Source organism: Dasypus novemcinctus, chromosome X (genome assembly GCF_030445035.2).
Source record: "Dasypus novemcinctus isolate mDasNov1 chromosome X, mDasNov1.1.hap2, whole genome shotgun sequence".
Classification (NCBI taxonomy): Eukaryota; Metazoa; Chordata; class Mammalia; order Cingulata; family Dasypodidae; genus Dasypus; species Dasypus novemcinctus.
Genome location: NC_080704.1, coordinates 46,733,396 through 46,754,618, shown reverse-complemented (window position 1 = coordinate 46,754,618; position 21,223 = coordinate 46,733,396).

Here is a 21,223-nt window from a genome sequence, read left to right as displayed (position 1 = left end):
ACATGCTGTCTCCATGGCTACGCTTGCAACATAAGGCATGCAACTGTTGAATCTTGATGGCTATCAGGATGATGCCACAGGCAGAGATAAAAATGAGCATATATATTTTATAGTAAATAGAACACTTAGACTTTGCACCTTAAGATAAGATTTTTTGATCATGGGTAATGCTACTAGTTAACTGCATGTTGCTGCTTGTTCTCACATAGACTGGGGTATATAGAGAACCCCTTGTAAACAATAAAGTTGTCTGATGAGTCTCTCCTTGCAGACCCCTGATCCCAGCTCTCTCTCTTTCATTCTCCTTTTTCTCTTTCTTTCATTCCCGATACCCTTCAGGCCCAAATCTCCAACAAACGGCGCCCAATGTGGGGCCCAAAGAAGTGACTGAGTCTTTCATAATCATATCGGGAACCCACAGAAAAGACCTCATCAAGCGTCAACTGAGACACCCAAAGCAGTGTGACTCAAGTCTTCTTTTAAGTAAGTAACATTTCCGTAAAGTCATCAGGGTAATGGGGAATCAAACAGGACGTGTGGAAGAATATTTGCAAGTGTTAAAAACTTTATTGAGAATTAATGGGGTACCTGTAAAAAGTTATGAATTACTAGAATTGTTTGCTTTAATACAAAAGCGTTGTTGCTGGTTTCAGCCTCAGGGGTGTGATGTTTTAAATTTAAAACTGTGGAGATGTGTAATGAAAGCTTTATAGAGAGCATATCAAAGAGGGGAATCCATTATTTGTGTGAGCTTTGTGCCAGTAAATTGCTGCCATCTTAGAGGAATCAGAGGAAGATAATGAAGAAGAAATTATTATATTTTCAAAACCAATAGACAAACAGAAAATGGAGGGCCATTTCTAAGAACTAAATTTTGAGCCAAAAGTCAGAGGAGAGCCTCCTAGCTTTATGCCTAATCCTGGTACTAATCCTTTTATAAATAAGAAAATAACTGTCTGCTCTAATAAAATATCCAATCCCCATATATCTCATCCAGGCACTTATCCTAACTTATATCCAGTTCAACCTACTGCCCCTGATGAGCTGCCGCTTATGGCTGCCCCGACCTCAGCACCTAGAATTTTTTCAGATATGGCAGACACTTTACCCTATGTTAAAAAGATAGTTGTTTTCAACCCCACTCCTCAAACACCCTTGATGCACTGTTTATTGCACGGATCTGGACAAGGGGATTAGGAAGCCATGCAATTATTAGCAGCTTTTCCGGTTATATCACAACCAACCCCATCAGATGCCAATAATCCTCAGGGAGGTGCTGAGTTCCATCATGAACCAATACCTTTTAAACTATTAAAAGATTTAAAACAGGCAAAAATACTAAACAAAGTCCTCATTAGTGAAATCAGGCTAGTAAGAAAACTCTCTGTTAAAGTGTTAACTAAAATGAGGAAACAATTCTGGCAGCAACTCTGCAAACCCCCTGCTGTCTACAAGACAATGTAGCTGTGGGCTAGTGGGGGTTAATAGAATTAAACCACTGGAAAAGGAGAAAAACATGGCAACATTGTTGTTCTGTTTTGTTTCCATGCTAATTCTGATTGGGCCTATTTAACCAAGATAATAAAATTAGTACAAAATTTTTATCAAGGTGTTAAAAGGAATTTTAGGTTTTAAATCAATAGTTTACTCCTGAACTTCAAATCTCAGTGTAGTCTTAAAAAGTAGTGATCTGAAAAATATGTGTTAATGGTCTGTTTAAACTGCTAAATAAGAGCTTAACTACATTTATGCTGCTCAAGTTATCTTAACTGATTGCTGATAACTAATAAATGTTTCCAAGCACAAGCTTGCATGTTACAGGCAACATGGATTCCAGAAGAAATCTGAAAAACAGTAAAATCTAAGATGTGATATGATGGAGAACTTAAAAACAGCTATACCAAAAAAGAAAGAAAGTAAGAATTATGAGTCAATTGTAAACTGTATGTTTCTATTGGTGTGTTTTAATTGTTTTGTGTTTGTCTGTTTGTTCAATGTCAGTGTATATTTTGATTCCTCCAGATGGTGATATAAATTAATAAATAAAAATTTTTAAAAAGAGATCTATTCAAATGAGCAAATATTAAATAAGCACTTATATTAATACATAAGTTTAAATGTTAATAAGATCCCTACAATGATAACAATTGTAAGTCTTGATTAACAAAATTACTATAAGTCTTTTCATAAAAAGTAGTTCTTGCCTAGATTGAAATGAGTAGTTTCTTTTTCTTCACAGGATAAAATGAAGGATGTAAAACTTAAATGAATATTAAAGAAGGTTAAAAGTTTGTAGGAATGCTGACTGAAATTTAATAAGTTTTTTCAAAAAGGTGTGTTTTGTCCTGAAATAGTATGGCTAATTTTCATAAACTCATGGGACCTAAAAGCATGGGGCAAGTTGTAGAAGGTATTGTGGTAACTTTAAGTATGGGAATGTGTTCCATGAATGTAAAATTTGTCTTAAAATAATATAATTATAGTCTATATAGTTATAAATAATTATAAGAAGTTTAATGAAGCATTGTTTAAATTAAGGTGTTTAAGTGGCTAATTCCAAAAAGTCATTATTAAACAAAACCTGAATTGATAATAATAATAATAAAAGGTAATTTTATAACAGGAAAACTTGTTGGCAGCCAGCCTCCCCTGCCAGCTTGCTTCTAGGGGACTGTTTCTGGTATTGCATGCTACTAAGTATTTAAAGTGAAGAAAAGTTCATTATTTTAACAAGCTTGTTTAGTATTGATGGTAATTATATGTTGTAAGAAGTTTGCCTGGTAACTTATGTATGTGGGATGAATAGAATGTGTTTTTATTATTAAGAAAACAGAAAATAACTTAGTCCTAAAATAAAATAATTGGTTACTAAGAAAAGGTAAAATGTGGGACTAAACCTGAATAAATACAAAAAATGCAGAAGGTATATGAAAAAAGAAATTTCTATGGTTAAAGTTAAATAAAATTTGATGGGTCTGTCTATAAAGTTTTAAAAGGTTTAGTATCAAGTAGTATACTAATGCAAAGTTAAAATTTTGATCTTTCTCAAAGTCTCTCAAATCATTAGTCTGTTTTAGTAAAAGTTTATGAAAAGTTTTTTTTTAAGAGTATTTATTTAGGTATGAAAAGTGTTTATCCTGAATAATCAGTATACAAAGAAAGTCTGTTTTATCAAAATAGTTTCTTGTGCTTTAACTTCATCATTTCCTCTGTGTTCCAAGAAGGAAAGGTCTTATCTCTTTTAAAGGAAAATAATGTTCAAACTTGCTTTCTCAAAACAAATCCTGAAAAGTAGCTTTCTATTTCAAACTAATTACAAGAGATTTGTTCTTTTACCTTGAAATAAAAATTAAAGTAACAGTTGAGTTCATTTAATATGTTATAAGTTGAATGGAAGGTGTTTAAAAATGTTATAACATTAACAGGTTTTTTTTTTAAACCTCTGTTAATTAAAGTTGTATGAGTAAAAGTTTCAAATGAATACTTAAGAATGTATAAATTTACCAATATTTCAGCATAATATTAAACAGAAGTACAATGTGGTTAATTATGGTTTTAATTATTATAAAAAGTTATGTGTCACAGAAACAACCTCTTATCATAAATTAAAGTAACAACACTGTAGTATGCTGCGGTCCCAAATATTGCTAGTTTGTTGCAAGAAGTTAATGTCCAGCTGTGTCACTATCACTTCATTTTAAAACTTGCTAAGACTTTTTTTAGTATCTTCTTAGACAGGTCAAGCCAGCCTGCAGTCCCCTATCTGTGGAAAACCCAACAATGGACTTTTGCAGTGCTTCCCCAAGGCTTTGTGCATAGTCCAACCATCTGTCCTGGAATGGTGATAATAATCTAGCTGCATAGAAAAAATCGGTGACTGAAACTCTACTGATGACATTATGTTAACCAGTAATCCTTTTTTCAGAATGAAAAGAAACATCAGAGATGATAGTATCTTAATCTTAAGAGCCCAAACTAGGCAAACAATTGGGACAGGCTGCAAAGTCCCCGCTGCTCTATCAAATTCCTAAATGTGGTTTGGTTGGGTAGGATAAAGCTATGCCCTCTAGGGAAGTGGACTTGGCCCAGTGGTTAGAGCGTCTGTCTACCACATGGGAGGTCTGCGGTTCAAACCCCGGGCTGGCCCACACGCAGTGCTGATGTGTGCAAGGAGTGCCCTGCCACGCAGGGGTGTCCCCTGTGTAGGGGAGCCCCACATGCAAGGCCCTGTAAGGAGAGCCACCCAGCATGAGAAAAAGTGCAACCTGCCTAAGAATGGTGCCGCCCACATGGAGAGCTGACACACAAGATGATGCAACAAAAAGAAACACAGATTCCCCTGCCGCTGACAACAATAGAAACGAACAAAGAAGAACACACAGCAAATAGACACAGAGAACAGACAACCGGGGCGGGGCGGGGGGGGGAAGGTAGGGGGGAAGAGGAGAGAAATAAATAAATAAATCTTTAAAAAAACAAACAAAAAACTATGCCTTCTGTTGTAGTTGATGGAGTGCAATGTTTTTTCATGTTAATAGAGTTTGTAATATTGTTGAAGTGCTGAAAATCTTTCATCCCTCATTTAGTTCAAATACTAAAACCATTGTATGTATTAACTGGGAAAAGTCCTTCATGGAAGTAGGAAAACCTCCAGCAAGCTGCTTTAAATAATTATAAAAGGAAGGTAAATTGTGGACATTAACTTAGCCTATGAATTGGATGTGGCAGGCACCAATATTGGCTTTGGGTGGGGTTTATGGCAAAGGCAAAATTCTAACCAAGTAATCCTTGGGTTTTAATCACAATTTTGAAAAGAAGCCAAAAGCAAAATATAAAAAAGCAATTGTGTGCAGCATGGGAGGCCCTGCTAAAAGTGAAAGACTTAACCCAATAGTGTCTGGTCACTCTAAAGACTGCCATCCTCATCCAGGGGTAGATTGCAAATACTAAAAGTAAGACAGAAATGATGGACTGTTGTAAATCACCCTCAGATCTATGAAAAAGCATCCGGGATACCTGCTAGTAGTAACAGGTGACTGTCTGTTATGTCCCTGCCCACTCCTCTAACATCCCTTTTAGGACTGTTGACGCAGATGCCTTTGTGAAGATCCAGGGCCCTACCACTGAAACCTGAGAAAAGGCAAAGTGGATCCACTGAAAAGGCAAACATTGTGAGTACCATACTTTGTGGTGCCTAGCCCAGCAGTTCCGGCTGCCTGTTACTTGCCAACAGCTCATAGACATCCCCATAACTTCGTTCATGCTTACTCCAATGACTGAAACATCAGATCAGATCCCTCCTGCTCTCGAGAGGAATGAGCCCTCAGGTGCACGATTCAAACCCTCCGGGGAGTAATACAACAAAAAACCACCCAAACTGTATTCATTACTTTACAAAAACAAAAAGGGGGAAATGTGGAAATATGGCCGGAGGTTAAAATACTTCACTGAGACCTGTGGCAATTGCTGCCACACATCACATTAACTTTACAAAATCTGGAACTGTGAACTTGCAGCTTGTGTCTGCCTATGTACTTTGGGCCTGTGTGCCCTCTCCTTACACTATTGTGGCAGGACTGTTAACATTACAAAGGAAAACGGATACCGGCCCCTTGGGGTAATGACATTCATAGTCATAACCTACAAAAGAATTTGTGGAAAATATTTCTTGGAATTGCCCCTATGTATGAATGGCTGGGAAATATAAATAAGACAGGACAGTATTTGACCCTTAATCAAACATCATTTTAAAGCCTGTGTTGGAGATCCATTTGTTTTCATAACTGGTAAGATATCTATTAAAAATGACTCATTGTTTTATGAAAATGGTGCATTGTAAATATATCTATCAGGGTGTTGCAGGATGGAGAAACAATAGCGATGGCCAGAAGAAGAAAAGGCATCTAGATACCTGTAAGAATGATGCAGATTTGGCAGTCGTCTCCTGAAAGTGAATTATTGCTACATAAGAATTCTTGAAACGGACTAAATGCTTTATTGGACTGCTTATTATAAGCATTTTGGGACTGATTGGAATCATTACAGCTGCTGCTACTGCTGCGGTAGCTTTAGATAAAAGTACAAACACAACAATATGTACATGATTGGCACAAAAATGCTAGTGATTTGTAGCAAAGTCAAGAGCATATAGATGAGCAGTAAATGATTTGGAATCAGCTGTGTTACATATTGGAGATCAATTGTATAATTTAAATTTGTTAAAGGGGTTGAGGTGTGATTGGAATGTAAGTAATTTCTGTATAATCTGCTTGCATATAATTCATCAGATATAGTATGGAAAAAATTAAGAACTATTTATTAGGCCATATAGTAATATTTCTCTGGAAATAATTGAATTACAAAGGAAAATATTAGAGATGTCTCATAATCAAATTCATGTAGCAAATGATAAGGATATTTTCTCAGATATGATTTCACACATTACAAAATTTAACCCAGTTAATTGGTGGAAATCACAGCATTTCCTGTCAGCTTTAGGAATAGGCTAATCATATTTGTTCTGTTGCTCATGATTTTCGCCTATGCCATAGAGTGCTTTAGAAGAAAATTGCAAAGTGTAACAGCCATGGGACATGCGAATAATCTGGTGCTAGCAAAAGCACTTCAATAATTTCCCCAAGTCAAAGAGCTTGGCTGGTAGTCAATGATGGGTAAGATTCTCAGAGGAGAGCAACCTAAGAGAGGCAGAGTCACATTGACTAAAACAAAAAGGGGGAACAGTTGGAAACTGAGGCACAGTGGTCTCGCAAGGAGAGACTTGCTGTCTCCATGGCTATGCTTGCAACATAAGGAATGCAATGGTTGGATGCTTGATGGCTATCAGGATGATGCCACAGGCAGAGATAAAAATGAGCACATATATTTTATAGTAAATAGAACACTTAGACTTTGCACCTTGAGATAAGATTTTTTGATCATAGGTAATGCTACTAGTTAACTGCATGTTGCTGCTTGTTCTCACTGTAGACTGGGGTATATAGAGAGCCCCTCGTAAACAATAAAGTTGTCTGATGAGTCTCTACTTGCAGACCCCCTGATCCCAGCTCTCTCTCCTTCTTTCTCTTTCTTTCATTCCCAATACCCTTTGAGCCCAAATCTCCAACAAAGTAAAACATTGATATATGGTCACAGATATTTATTAACTGGATTCTTGGATAAAGGTCCTTTCCAGTCCAAGGCTAGTGATTTTTTTGCCTCTCTTAAGGCTGTACTAGGGATGGATTCAGAACTAAGAAACAAATCATGAAGAGTTTCAAATACATCAAAAAGTATCCCAAACAAGTAATGAAAGAGCTCAAATATGTTAGGAAGTGTCTGAAACTAATTCAGAGTCACAAATAAGAAAGAAAAAGTCTCATAGAAGTTAGGAAGTGTCTCAAACAACACAGGAAGGGTCTTAAAGACAGAAAAAGTATTAAATATATGTCAAGTCTCAAAGAAATCAAGAAAGTTCTGAACTATGTCAAGGAGAATCTCAAATAGGCCAGGAAGCAATTTAAATGTCAGGAAGTGGGTCAAACAAGTCAGAAGAGATCTTAAGTAAGTAAAGAAGGGTCAAAAACATGTCAGCATGGGTCCAAATATAATCAGGAAAAATCTCAGGAAAGCCAGGAAGTGTCTCAAAAAGTCAAAAAGATCTCGGTCAGACAGCAAGACTCTCAAATAATAAGGAAGGGTCTCAAATATGTTAGGACAGTCTCAAACTAGTCTGAAATAGTATCAGGTAGAGTCTCAAACAAGTGAGGATGAGTTTTAAAGAAGTCAAGAAGAGTCTCAGGGAAACGGACTTTGGCCCAGTGGTTAGGGCGTCCGTCTACCATATGGGAGGTCCGCGGTTCAAGCCCCGGGCCTCCTTGACCCGTGTGGAGCTGGCCCATGCGCAGTGCTGATGCGCGCAAGGAGTGCCGTGCCACGCAGGGGTGTCCCCCGCGTAGGGGAGCCCCACGCGCAAGGAGTGCACCCATAAGGAGAGCCGCCCAGCGCGAAGGAGGGAGCAGCCTGCCGAGGAATGGCGCCGCCCACACTTCCCGTGCTGCTGACGACAACAGAAGCTGACAAAGAAACAAGACACAGCAAATAGAAACAGAGAACAGACAACCGGGGGAGGGGAGGGGAATTAAATAAATAAAAATAAATCTTTAAAAAAAAAAAAAAGAAGAGTCTCAGATACCTTGGGAAGGATCTCAAACAAGTCAGGATACCAAATACATAAGGAAGTGTCTCAAACAGAATAAAGAGTCTCAAATAGTCAGAAAAGGCTTCAAAGATGTAATTAAGGGTCTCAAAAAGATATGAAAGTTTTAAACATCTTAGGAGGTGGCCCAAGCAGTTTGGAAGAGTCTAAAAAAATCCTGAAGTGTCTCAAATATGTCAGGAAGTATCTCAAACAAGTTATAAAAGATCTCAAACATGTCAATAAGGGTCTTGAAGTCTTTAGGAAGACTAGTAGGTATCAGGAAGGGACTAAAACAGGCAAGAAGCTTTTCAAATATGTCAGGGTCACAAACCTGTCACTGAGGGACGTAAGTAGTCAGTAAAATATTAAAATACATCAAGAAGGATTACAAAGTCATCAGGAAGAGTTTTAATTACCTCTTAAAGGATCTCACATGGGAAGAGTCTTTAATACATTAGAAAGGGTCTCAAAAAGTCAGAAAAGCAAACTATGAACTATAGTGAATAGCAATATTTTTTCATCAATTGTAAAAAAAAAAAGAGAAAATTATAAATGACAAAAACCAGGCACAAAGTACTGCATATTGTTTGATGCCATTTATATAAAATGTAAATATAAATAAATGTATAGAGATGGAATTAGATTAGCAGATATATATGGCAGGGGATAGAGGGATTGAAAGGTAACTGCTGAGGGGTAAGGGGTTTTTCTTTTTGCAGTAATGGAAATGCTCTAATATTGATTGTGGTCAATGCACAACTTTGTGATTTTACCAAGACCGCTTGAGTGTACATTGAGGATGGATTGTATGGTATGTGAATATATGTCAATAAAATTGCTTAGAAGTCAGGAAGAATTTCAAACAATCAAGAAAGGGTCTCAAACATCTTAGAATAGGACTCACACAGTCAGTAGGCCACCCAAAAATATCAGGAAGGGTCACAAATAATCAGGAAGAGACTTTAAAATTTCAGGAAGCATCTCAACCAGATAGAAAGAGTCTCAAATAATCAGAAAAAGACATTAACCCCTCAAAAAAATCTTCAGGAAGTTTCTCAATCATGTCAGGAAGAATATTAAACAAGTCAGGAAGGGTCTCAATCAACTTTGGAAGGGTCTCAAACAGAAAAGAAGAGTCTCAGATAGGTTGGGAAGGCTCTAAAACATGTCAGAAAGAATTTCTCAAAAATCAGAAAGCATCACAGGCAAGGCAGAATGGTCTGAAATTCATCAGGAAGGGTCTCAAACTAATAAGAGTCTCAAAGAGGCAGGAAGAGACTCAAATAGATAAGGAATGTTAATAAAAGCAGTTGGGAAAAATTTTAAATACTTCAGGATTTGTTACATTAACCTGCTTAGTTACCATTTCTGGCTCTCTTCATTTGTTCTTGTGGATTTTTGTTATCATCTGGTGTCCTTTCCTTAATCCAGTACAATTTAACTTCCACCCATCTCCTTTGTGCTGTTATTGGCAAATAGATAACCTTTCTATATACTATAGCCTGAACAATACAATTATATATATATATACTATATACATATTGTTCAATATAATTGCTTTGTAAATCAGAGAAGAAATGTACATTTATGCTCTTTCATAATTACATTATTACCTTTACTAGGCCTCTTTGTTTTTTCATGTATGTTTAGATGACTGACTGACTAACGAGGGTCACTTGCTTTCAACCTGAAGTATTTCTTATAAGATGGGTCTCCTATCCATGAATTAGTCTCAGTTTTTGCTTATCTTAGAATGCCATTATTTCACCTTCATTTTTTGAAAGGTAATTTTGATTGATATTGGACTCTTGGTTGACAGCTGTTTTGAGCACTTTGAATATGTTGTCCCACTGCCTTCTGATTTCCATTGTTTCTGATGAGAAGTCAGCTGTCAATTTATTAGGGTCACTTCTGGATTTGTTTTTTGTGGCTACTGTAACAAATTACCATGAACAGAGTGTCTTAAAACAACAGAAATTTATTATCTTGCTGTTCAGGAGGCCAGGAACTCAAAATGGTTTCATTTGGGCCAAAACTGAATGTGTTGGCAGGGGTCTTCCCTCCGGAGGTCATAGGGGAGAATCTCTTTCTTTGTTTTTTCCAACTTCCAGAGCTGTATTCCTTGCATTCTTTGACTTATGTCCACTTCCTCTATCTTGAAAGCTAGAAGTGTAGCATCTCACTTCAGTTGTCACATTGATTTCTTCTGTATAAAACCTCCCTTTTCCTCCCACTTACAAGGACTTGTGATTACATTTAGGGCCCACATGGAAAATCCAAAATAATCTTCCTATCTTTTGATCCTTAACTTAATCACAGCCTCAAATTCTCTTTTGCCGTTTAAGGTAACATTCACGGGTCCAATGGATTAGGATGTGGACATCTTTGGGGGCCATTATGTAACCTACCACATCATGTAAGTGATAAGTTATTATTCTCTTGCTGCTTTCAAAAAGTATCTCAAACAAGTTATGAAGGTCTCAAACATGTCAACAAGTTCTCAAATGGTCCGGAGGTATCTGAAACAGTCTCAAATATTCTGTAATATGTTAGCAAGTGTCTCTAATAAGTCAGACAGTTCTCAAACATATTTTTGAAGTTCTTAAGCAGTAAAAATGGGTCTTAAACAAGTCAGGAAGCTTCTCAAATTGAAATCTGTAGGAAACTTTTTTTTGTAATACATTTTTATTGATATATAATTCACATACAATAAAATTCTTGCCTTTAAAGTGTACATACAATTCAGTGTTTTTTAATATATTCACAAGTTTGTGTGACTGTCAGTCCTATTTAATTATAGAATATTTTCATCACTCTAAAAGAAACCTCAGCCTATTAGTAGTCATTTCCCATTCCCTCCTACCCTAACCAGGGGTAATCATTAATCTACTTTCTGTATCTATTGATTTGCCTGTTCTGGGTATTTCCTATAAATGACCTCTTTTTTGTAGCTATTTTCCCTTAATATAGTGGTTTCAAGATTCATTCATGTTGTAGCATGTATCAGTATTTTATTCCTTTTTATGACTGAATATTCCTTTTTATGTATATACCAATTTTTTTAAAAATTGGGATTGAACCCTGGACCTCATATGTGGGAAGCTGTTGCTCAACCACTGAGCCACATCAGTTCCCCTGAGTTGATTTTTTCATTTGCTTGCTTGTTTTTTGTTTTTGTTTTTAGGAGGCACCTGGGAGTTCCCATATGGGAAGCAGGTGCTCAACTGCTTGAGCCACATCTGTTCCCCTATACCAATTTTTAAAATAACTCATCATTGATGAACATTTGGTTTATTTCCTCTTTTTTATATTAGAGAAGTTGTGGTTTTACAGAACAATCATGCATGAAATAAAGGAGTCCCATATGCCACCCTATTATTAACACCCTGCATTGGTGTGATATATTTGTTACAATTGATGCAAGTATTGCTTTAATTATACTATTAACTATAGTCCATGGCATAACTTAGGGCTCACTGTTCAATTGTGCAAGTCTAAGGATTTTTAAAAAAAAATTTTTCTGGTACCATATATACAACCTAACATTTCTCCTTTTTAACTCTTTTGACTATTATGAATAATGATGCTATGAACACGTAAGTGCAAGTTTTCATGTGAACATATGTTTTCATTTCTCTTGGGTATATACCTAGAAGTGAAACTGCTGACTCATATAGTAAGGAGTTTTATACAGGTAGAGATACAAGAAGTATCTCAAATGGACAGGTAAAGTTTCAGATTTGTCCGGAACTGTCTTAAACAACTCAGGAAGGGACTCAAAGTCATCAAGAAGAGTATAAAATAAGAAGAGTTTCAAACAATCTGGAAGGGTTTAAAACATGTCATGAAAGAGAACACAGTCATCAAGTAGAGTTTTAAATAAATCATAAAAGGTCTGGAACAGATGGGAAGAGTCTAGAATATTCCAGGAATGGTGTTAAGCAAGAGAAGGAAGTTCTCATCATCATCAGAATGAGTCTCTAATACACTAGAATGGGTCTTACATATGTGAAGAAGGGTCTTGAGCAACCCAGGGCTTCAAATATGTCAGGCTGAGAACCTGAACTTTTCAGAAAACACACCAAACAGCCAGTCTCCAATATGTTTGGAAGTTTTTCAACTACTCAAGAATGTTCTCACAGTAGTTAGGGAGAATTTAAAATTTGTCAGTAAGGTTCTCAGACAGGAAGAGTTTCAAATATGCCAGAAAGGGTCACAACCATGTCAGAGAGGACCCCCAGTTTATCAGGCAGAGTTTAATACATCTGGAAGTGTCTCAGGCAAAGAGAAAGAGTATCAAATAGGAATGGTCTCAAAAATTCAGAAAGTATCTCAAAGTCATCAGGATGATTCTCAATTACATGAAGAAGGGTCTCAAATATGTCAAGAAGGATCTCAATAAATCAGGAGGATTTTCAAATAATTCAAGAGGTATCAAATAAATCAAACAATAAGTCTCTAGTACATCATAAAGGGTCTCAGAGAGAAAGGGCTCAGATTCATTAGTCAGGGTCTCAAACTCATCAGAATATGTCTCAAACTCATCAGAAAGAAACTCAACAAGACAGAAAGGGTCTCATATATACGGAAGAGTCTCAAAAATGATAGAAAGGACCTCAAAGAAAAAAGAAGAGTCTCAAATATATTAAGAAGCATATAAAACAAGTCACAGTAGTAAGGATGAGTTTTAAATATTCTGTAAAAGTTGCAAAATGAAATGAACAACATCAAATACATCAGGAAGTTTCTCAAACAAGTCAGGATTAGTTTCAAATGGTCCGGGAGAGTTTCAAACCTGTTGGGAAGAATCTCAAGAAGTCATTAAGGGCCTCAAACATGTCAGAAAATGTCTAAAATAGGAAAGGTTGCAAATATGTCAAGAAAGCTCTCAGTTGGTTAGAAGAATCTCAAACAGACAAGATGAGTTGCTCACACATCAGGAGGAGTCTCCTATAAGTCAGAAAAAGTCCCAAACAGGCAGAAAGAATCTTATATCATGATGCATGGTCAGAAACATATCAGAAGGGGTCTCAAGTCAGGAAGGGTATCAAACTGTCTGGAAGAGTCTTGAATAGATTAGGAAGGGTCTCATATATGTCATGAAATGTCTCAAACATTTCATTAAGGGTCTCAGACAGAAAAAGTCTCATATATGCCAGGAAGTCTCTCAAATGGACAGAAAAGTTTTCAAATTCATAAGGAACAGTCTCAAACAACTAAGGTAAGCTCCCAAACAAGTCAGAAAGTGCATGAAATAAATTAGGAAGGACATCAGAAAGTGTCTCAAATATTTCAGGGAGTGCTTCAAACAGGCAGGAACAGTCTCAAATATATGATGAAGCATCTAGCATAAGACACATAGTGTCTCAAAGTAGTCAGGAAGAGTTGTTTGTTTTGTTTTTTAACAGCTTTATTGTGATATAATTCACATACCATTCATGTTAGTCAGCCAAAGGAGTACTGATGCAAAGTACCAGAAATCTATTGGCTTTTATAAAGGGTATTTATTTGGGGTAAAAAGCTTACAGTTAAAAGGCCCTAAAGAGTCCAACTCAAGTTACCATAAGAGGTACTTTTTGCCCAAAGTCTGTTGCCACATGTTGAAGCAAGATGGTGGGTGATGTCTGCGAGGGTTCAGCCTTCCTTCTTCCTTTTCCTTCCTTCTTCCTTCCAATCTCAGCTGTGGACTGGCATAAAGTTCATTGCTCAGGGCTTCTCAGTTGCTTTAATCTCTTCACCAAGTTAGCTGTAAACTATCAGGTGAATGGCTCATCTCTCCCTGGGACTTCAGCATCGAAACCAAGTTTTCTCCTCTGCTGTATCTTTTTTCTGTGTATCTACTTCTCTGTGTTCTTGACTGAGCATCCATTTATAAAGCCCACCAAAGGGCTGGGGGCTCAACCTTGTATGCCCTAACGACATGCATGGATGAATCAAAGCCCTAATCTTAACATAATTTAAGTAAAGACATCACAGCTAAATCCAATGCAATCAAAGGATATCATGCCCAGAGGAACAGACCAGTTTACAAACATAATCAATATCTCTTTTTGGAATTCATAAATAATATCAAACTGCCACACAATTCAATTCATCCATAAAAATATACAATTCAATGGCTCTTTGTATATTCACAGAGTTGTGCCACCATCACTATAACAATTTTTTATCATTTTCTTTACCCCATAAGGAAACCCTGTACCCCTTATCTATCACCTACCAATACTTTCAACCCTCTAACCCCTGGCAACTACTAATCCACATTCCATCTCTATTGGTTTGTCTATTCTGGACATATAAACAGAATTATACTATATATTGTCCTTTATGACTAGCTTCCTTGACTTAGCATGCTTTCAAGCTCCATCCAGGTTGTAGCATGTATTGGTACATTATTCCTTTTTATGGCTGAATAATATTCCATTCCATTATATGGATATAGTACATTTTATTTATCCATTCACCACTTGATGATCATTTGGGTTGTTTCCACTTTCTGAATATTATGAATAAAGCTACTATGAACATGAAGCAGTTTGATATGGTTATGAATTCCAAAAATAGATATTGGATTATGTTTGCAATCTGGTCTGTACCTGGGCGTGATTAAGTTATGATTAGGGCTTTGATTGGGCCATGCCATTAGGGCATTGAGTCCCCACCCCTTGGTGGATGGGGACTCACAGATAAAAGGCATGGCAAGGGACAGAGTTGGAGGCATTTTGATGTTGGAATTTTGATTTTGGAGTTTGGTGTTTAAGCTGGAGCCCCAGGAAATAAGCACACAGAGGAAATAGAGATGGCTCCTTAGACATGGCAGAAACCCCAGGGAGAGAGACAGAGCCATTCACCTGATAGTCTACAGCTGATGTCGTGGAGAAAACAGAGGACCTGAGCCCAGAGCAAGACGTGGGTAGAGAGGAACCCAGGAAGCATGAACCCTGGCAGATGTTGTCAGCCATCTTGCTCCAACACATGGAAATAGACTTTGGTGAGGGAAGTAACTTATGCTTTATGGCCTGGTATCTGTAAGCTCCTACCCCAAGTAAATACCCTTTATAAAAGCCAGCAGGCTTCTGGTATTTTGCATCAGTACCCCTTTGGCTGACTAATATAAAACATTTATTTATAAGTTTTTTTGGTATGTATACATTTTCATTTCTCTTAGGTATATACCTAGGAGTGGAATTGCTGGGTCATATGATAAGGAAAATTTTCAAAAACGGAAGAAAATTCTTAGATGAGTCAGGAAGATTTTCAGTAATACAGGAAAGACTCAAATATATCAGTAAAGGTTTCAAACCAACCCAGAAAATTTCTCTAATATTTCAGAGAGGGTCACAAAAATAATGAAGAGTTTAAAAAAATGTCAAGAAGGGTCTCAAACACTCAGAAAAACTGTCAAATAACTTAGAAAGAGTATGAATGTCATCATAAAGCATTTCAAATAGTCAGGAAGAGTCTCAAACATGCCATGAAAGAACTCAAACATGCCAAGAAAGACCCCAAATTTATCAGTTTTAAGTACATCTGGAAAGGTCTAAAACAGACAAGAAGAGTCTCAAATACATCAGAAATGGGGTCAAACAAGCAAGGAAATAGTAAAATGTAAAAGATAATGAGTCTCTGGGAAGCATATATGGCTCAATCAATTGGGCTCCCGTCTGCCATATGGGAAACTCTGGGTTCACTTTCCAGGGCCTCCTTGTGAAGGCAAGCTGGCCACACGCCCGCAGAGAGCTGACAGCCCACACCCATGGAGAGCTGGTACAGCAAGATGACGCAACAAAGGGAGACAAGCAGACACAGAAGAATGCAAATGCAAATGGACACAGAGAGCAGACAGTGAGCACGCTGCAAGGGGGGATGGATAAATAAATAAAAAATAAATCTAAAACAAAAGATAATGAGTCTCCAATGCATTATGAATCATCTCAATTATGTGAAGAAGGGTCTTAAGTTAGGAAGTGTCTCATATATGTCAGAATGTATCTCAAACAAAGAAAAAATGTCCCAAATATATCATTAATCCTCTCAAGCAAATCTACAAGGATCTCAAAGTAGTCAGGAAGAGATGTAAATACACCTATAAGAGTCTTAGAGAGGTGTCGTAAAAATATCTGAAAGAGTCACACATGTCAGGAAGGATCCCAAACAAGTCAGGAATGTTCCCAAAGAAGTCAATAAAAGGTCTCATATACATAAGGAAGAGTCTAAAAAAAGCCATAAATAATCTAAAACACATCAGAAAGAAGGTCCTCAAATACATCAGAAATGGTCTCAGATAGGTAGAGTCTCAAAAATGTCAGGTACATCAGGAAGATTCTCATGCAATTCAGGAAAGGCTGCAATTCTTCTGGGTATATAAACATGACTGGTTATGTACCCAGATAAATTGAAAGTGGGGACATGAACATATATATGCCCATCAATGTTTATAGTGGCATTATTCACTATTGCCAAAAGTTGGAAGCAACCCAAGTGTCCATCAACAGATGAATGGATAAGCAAAATATGGTATATACATACAGTGCAATGTTACTAAGCTGTAAGAAAGAATGAAGTATTGACACATGCAACAACATGGATGGATCTTGAAGATGTTATGTTGAGTGAAGTAAGCCAGTCACTAAAGGAAAATTATTGCATGATCTCACTGATATGACCTAAGGATATTCAGCAGACCCACAGAGATAGAGTCTGGAAGATAGGTTATAAGGAGACAAAAGGGAGTAGAGTTTGGTGAGCTGACACTCAATCTAGACAGAACCTATGATAAGGTGGAAGGGGGTGGTTTGGCAGTGGAAGGGGATTATGGTGGTGCAGGAATGTGCATAGGGTAGACGGTGCTAGAATGTGAGGGTGAGCAAGGTGAGGGGGACTAGGTTGGACTATCCAAGGAACTAGGGGGAGAATAGGTGGAACACAGAGCATCCTTTAGGGCATTGGAATTGTTCTGCATGGTATTGCAATGGTGGATACAGGTCATTATGCATTTTGTCAAAACCTATGAAATTACACGGTGTAAAGTGTAAACCATAATGTAAACTATTGACCATGGTTAGTAGCAATGCTTCAATACCTGTTCATCAATTGTAACAAATGTACTATAATCATGTAAGATGTTTTAATAGGGGAACATGTGAGAGGGAGAGATATTGAGGTATAAGGGAATCCCCTAAATTTTCAATGTAACTGTTTTATAATCTATAACTTCCTTAAAGATAAACAAAAAAGTGTTAAGGATGTCAGGACCTTTCTTTTCTTTTTTTAAAAAAAGATTTATTTATTTATTTTATTTCTCTCTCTGTCCCCACCCCACCCCAGTTGTCTGTTCTCTGTGTCCTTTTACCGTGCGTTCTTCTTTGTACACTTCTGTCGTTGTCAGCAGCACAGGAATCTGTGTTTCTTTTTGTTGCGTCATCTTGTTGTGTCAGTTCTCCGTGTGTGTGGCACCATTCCTGGGCAAGCTGAACTTTCTTTCATGCTGGGCGGCTCTCCTTACAGGGCACGCTCCTTGTGCATGGGGCTTCCCTATGCGGGGACACCCCTGCGTGGCAGGGCATTCCTTGTGTGCATCAGCACTGTGCATGGGCTAGCTCCACACGGGTCAAGGAGGCCCAGGGTTTGAATTGCGGACCTCCCATGTGGTAGACAGATGCCCTAACCACTGGGCCAAGTCCCCTTCCCAGGACCTTACTTAATAAAGTGAGAAACAATCTACTAAATCAAGGAGAGTCACAAAAGACCAGAAGTGCCTCAAATAGACAGCATGTCTAATTTGACAGTACGCACCTTAGGCAAGTCATGTATGGACTCAAACATATCAGAAAGCATCTCAAACAAGAATGGTCTCAAACGACCTGGAAGTGTCTTACATATGTCAGGAAGATTCTCAAATACATAAGGAAAGATCTCAAATACCACAGGACAGGTCAAAAGCATATCAGAAGGATTTTTAAATGGTTGAAAAGGCTGTAAAGAGAAGCTGATGGAGCTCAAGCAATTGAGTGCCCACCTATTACATGGGAGGTCCCAGGTTTGGTGCCTCCTAAAAAGAAGATGAGTAAGACAGAGAGCTGACATGATGGGCAGGTGTAGTGAGACACAAGGAAAACACAATGAGAACCACAACAAAGGAGGGAGAAGAAGTGTCTCAGGCAAATAGGTGCTTCCTTTCCACATCAGAGATCCTGGGTTTGGTTCCCAGGGCCTCCTGAAAAAGAAGGCAAGGACACAAACAAGCAGACATGGCAAATGCAAATAATTAAGGGGTGGTGTATTAGTCAGCCAAAGGGGTGCTGATGCAAAATACCAGAAATTGGTTGGTTTTTATAAAGGGTATTTATTTGGGGTAGGAGCTTACAGATACCAGGCCATAAAGCATAAGTTACTTCCCTCACCAAAGTCTATTTCCATGTGTTGGAGCAAGATGGCTGCCGAACCTGTGAGGATTCAGGCTTCCTGAGTTTCTCCCTTCCAGGGTCTTGCTTCTCTCTCCTTTGTGAGCTTACTTCCTGGGGCTCTGGCTTAAGGCTTCAGCATCAAATTCCAACATCAAAACTTCAACATTAAGAACCCTTAACTCTGTCCTTTGCCAAGCCTTTTATCTGTGGTCCCCACCCACCAAAGTGTGGGGAATCAATGCCCTACTGGCACAAGAGGTTTACATAATTACTTAATCAAGTAAACCTATGAATCCAATATAATCTAATTTTCCCAGAGGAAAAGATCAGTTTACAAACATAATCCAATATTTCTTTTTGGAATTCATCAATAATATCAAACTGCTACAGGTGGGGAGAAATAAATAAATAAAATAAAACTTTTTTTAAATAGAAAGGCTGTAAAACAGGTAGGAAGCGTCTCAAACAAGTCAGGAAGAATCTCAATCATGTCAGGAAGAGTCTCAAAGAGACAGGAAGAGTCTCAAGCAAGTCAGAAAGGGTTTCAAATATATCTGAAAAAGTCTAAAAAATCAGGAAGAGACTCAAGTTAAAGTCATCAAACATGTCATGAAGGGTCAAATTTGTCAAGCAGTATTTAAAATACACCAGGAAGTTTATCCAATTGACAAAAAGAGTCTCAAATACATAAGCTAAGACATGAAAGAATTCAAGAAGCTTTTCAAAGTCATCAGAATGAGTCGCAAATACATCAGAAGGGTTTTATATATACCAAGAAAATTCTCAATACATCATGAATAATCATAACTATGCCAGGAAGAGTCTCAAATTAGTCATGAAAAACGTCAGGTATGTAAAAAGGAGTCTCAACTGTAAAGAAGTCCTCAAATACACCAGCAAGTGTATCAAACAACTCAAGAGGAGTCTCAAACATCAGAAAGCCCCACAGACAGAGGGGATGGTCTAAAATACACCAGAAATCCTCTAAAACAAGTCAGGGGTGTTCTTAAAATAGTCTGGAAGAGTTTTAATTATGACAGTAAAGTCTCATCTAGAGAGGAACATTCTCAGACACATCAGGAAGAGTCTTGAATATGTTAGAAGAGTCCCAACAAGTCAGGAATTATCTCTACCAGATAGAAGAAATTCAAATAGTCAGAGTTTTTAAAACATCAGAAAGTCTCAAAAATTCAAGAAAGATGAAATAAGTCAGGAAGTGAATCAAATAAGTCAGGAAGGATCTCAAACCATCTGAAAGAGCTCTATATATTTCAGGAATGTTCTCATTACATCAGTAAGAAATTTAAAAACCTCAGGAAGGGTATCAAAAATATCAGGAAGAATCTCAAACAATCAGAAAGACTGTCAACACAACCAAGAAGTATCTCAAAGACATTAGGAAGATTCTCAAACAGTCAAAAAGAAGCCCAAGTATGTCAGGTAGTGTCTCAAATATGTAAGGAAGAATATGAATCGGACAGGAAGGGTCACAAATAGGTCCAGAGTGTCTCAAAAAAGTCAGGAAGGGTCTCAAATACTTCAGTTAGGGAGCAAGATGTCAGGAGGTGCATTAAACAGACAGTTAGGATTTCAAATATGAGAGGGAGCTTCTCAAAGATTCAAGAAGGATCTCAAAGTCATCAAGAAGAGTTTAAATGCATCAATAAAGATCCCAAACAGAGAGGAACAGTATCATATATATAAGGAAGGGCCCCAACCTGAAAGGAAGAGCCTCAAATAATCAGGACAAATCTCATTCATGTCAGAAAGGGTTGCAAATTGTCAAGAAAGTTTTGGCAATAAGGCAGAAAGTGTCTGAACCAAACAGAAAATGTCTAAATAGTCAGAAAGAATCTAAAAAATGTTAGAAAGAGTCCTCCAAATCAGAGAAGATATCATTTAGGAAGAGTCTTAAATACATAAGGAATGGTCTCAAATACACCAGGAAGAGTCTGAAACATGGCTGGACGTGTCACAAAGAGAATTGGGTTGTAAAGTACATCACAGCTCCTTTCAAACGGGACTAAAGGATCTGAAAGAAGTCAAGAAGAGCTTTAAATTAGTCAGTAAGTGTCTCAAACAAAGCCAAAGAGTCTCAGATATGTACAAAGGGGTATTAAGCATTTTGCTAAGGGATTTAAACTAGTCAGGAAGTCTCTCAAGGAAGTCAGAAAAGATCTCAAATATGTCACAGAGTCTCAGTTAGGTTGGGAAGGCTCTCATACATGTTAGGAAAAATCTAATATGGCAGGAAGGTTCTCAAATAAATCAAGAAGGGTCTGGAATGTGTTCAGAAAGTGTCTAGAAAAGAGTAGACGAGTCTGAAATGCATTAGGAAGTATCTCAAACAATTTTGGAAGGCTATCAAAGTGGTAAGAGAGTTATAAATAAGTCAGTAAGCGTTTTTTTTTTTTTAAGATTTATTTATTTATTTAATCTGCCCCCTCCCCCGGTTGTCTGTTCTCTGTGTCTATTTGCAGCATCTTGTTTCTTTGTCCGCTTCTGTTGTCGTCAGTGGCACGGGAAGTGTGGGCGGGGCCATTCCTGGGCAGGCTGTACTTTCCTTTGCGCTGGGCGGCTCTCCTTATGGGTGCACTCCTTGCGCGTGGGGCTCCCCTAC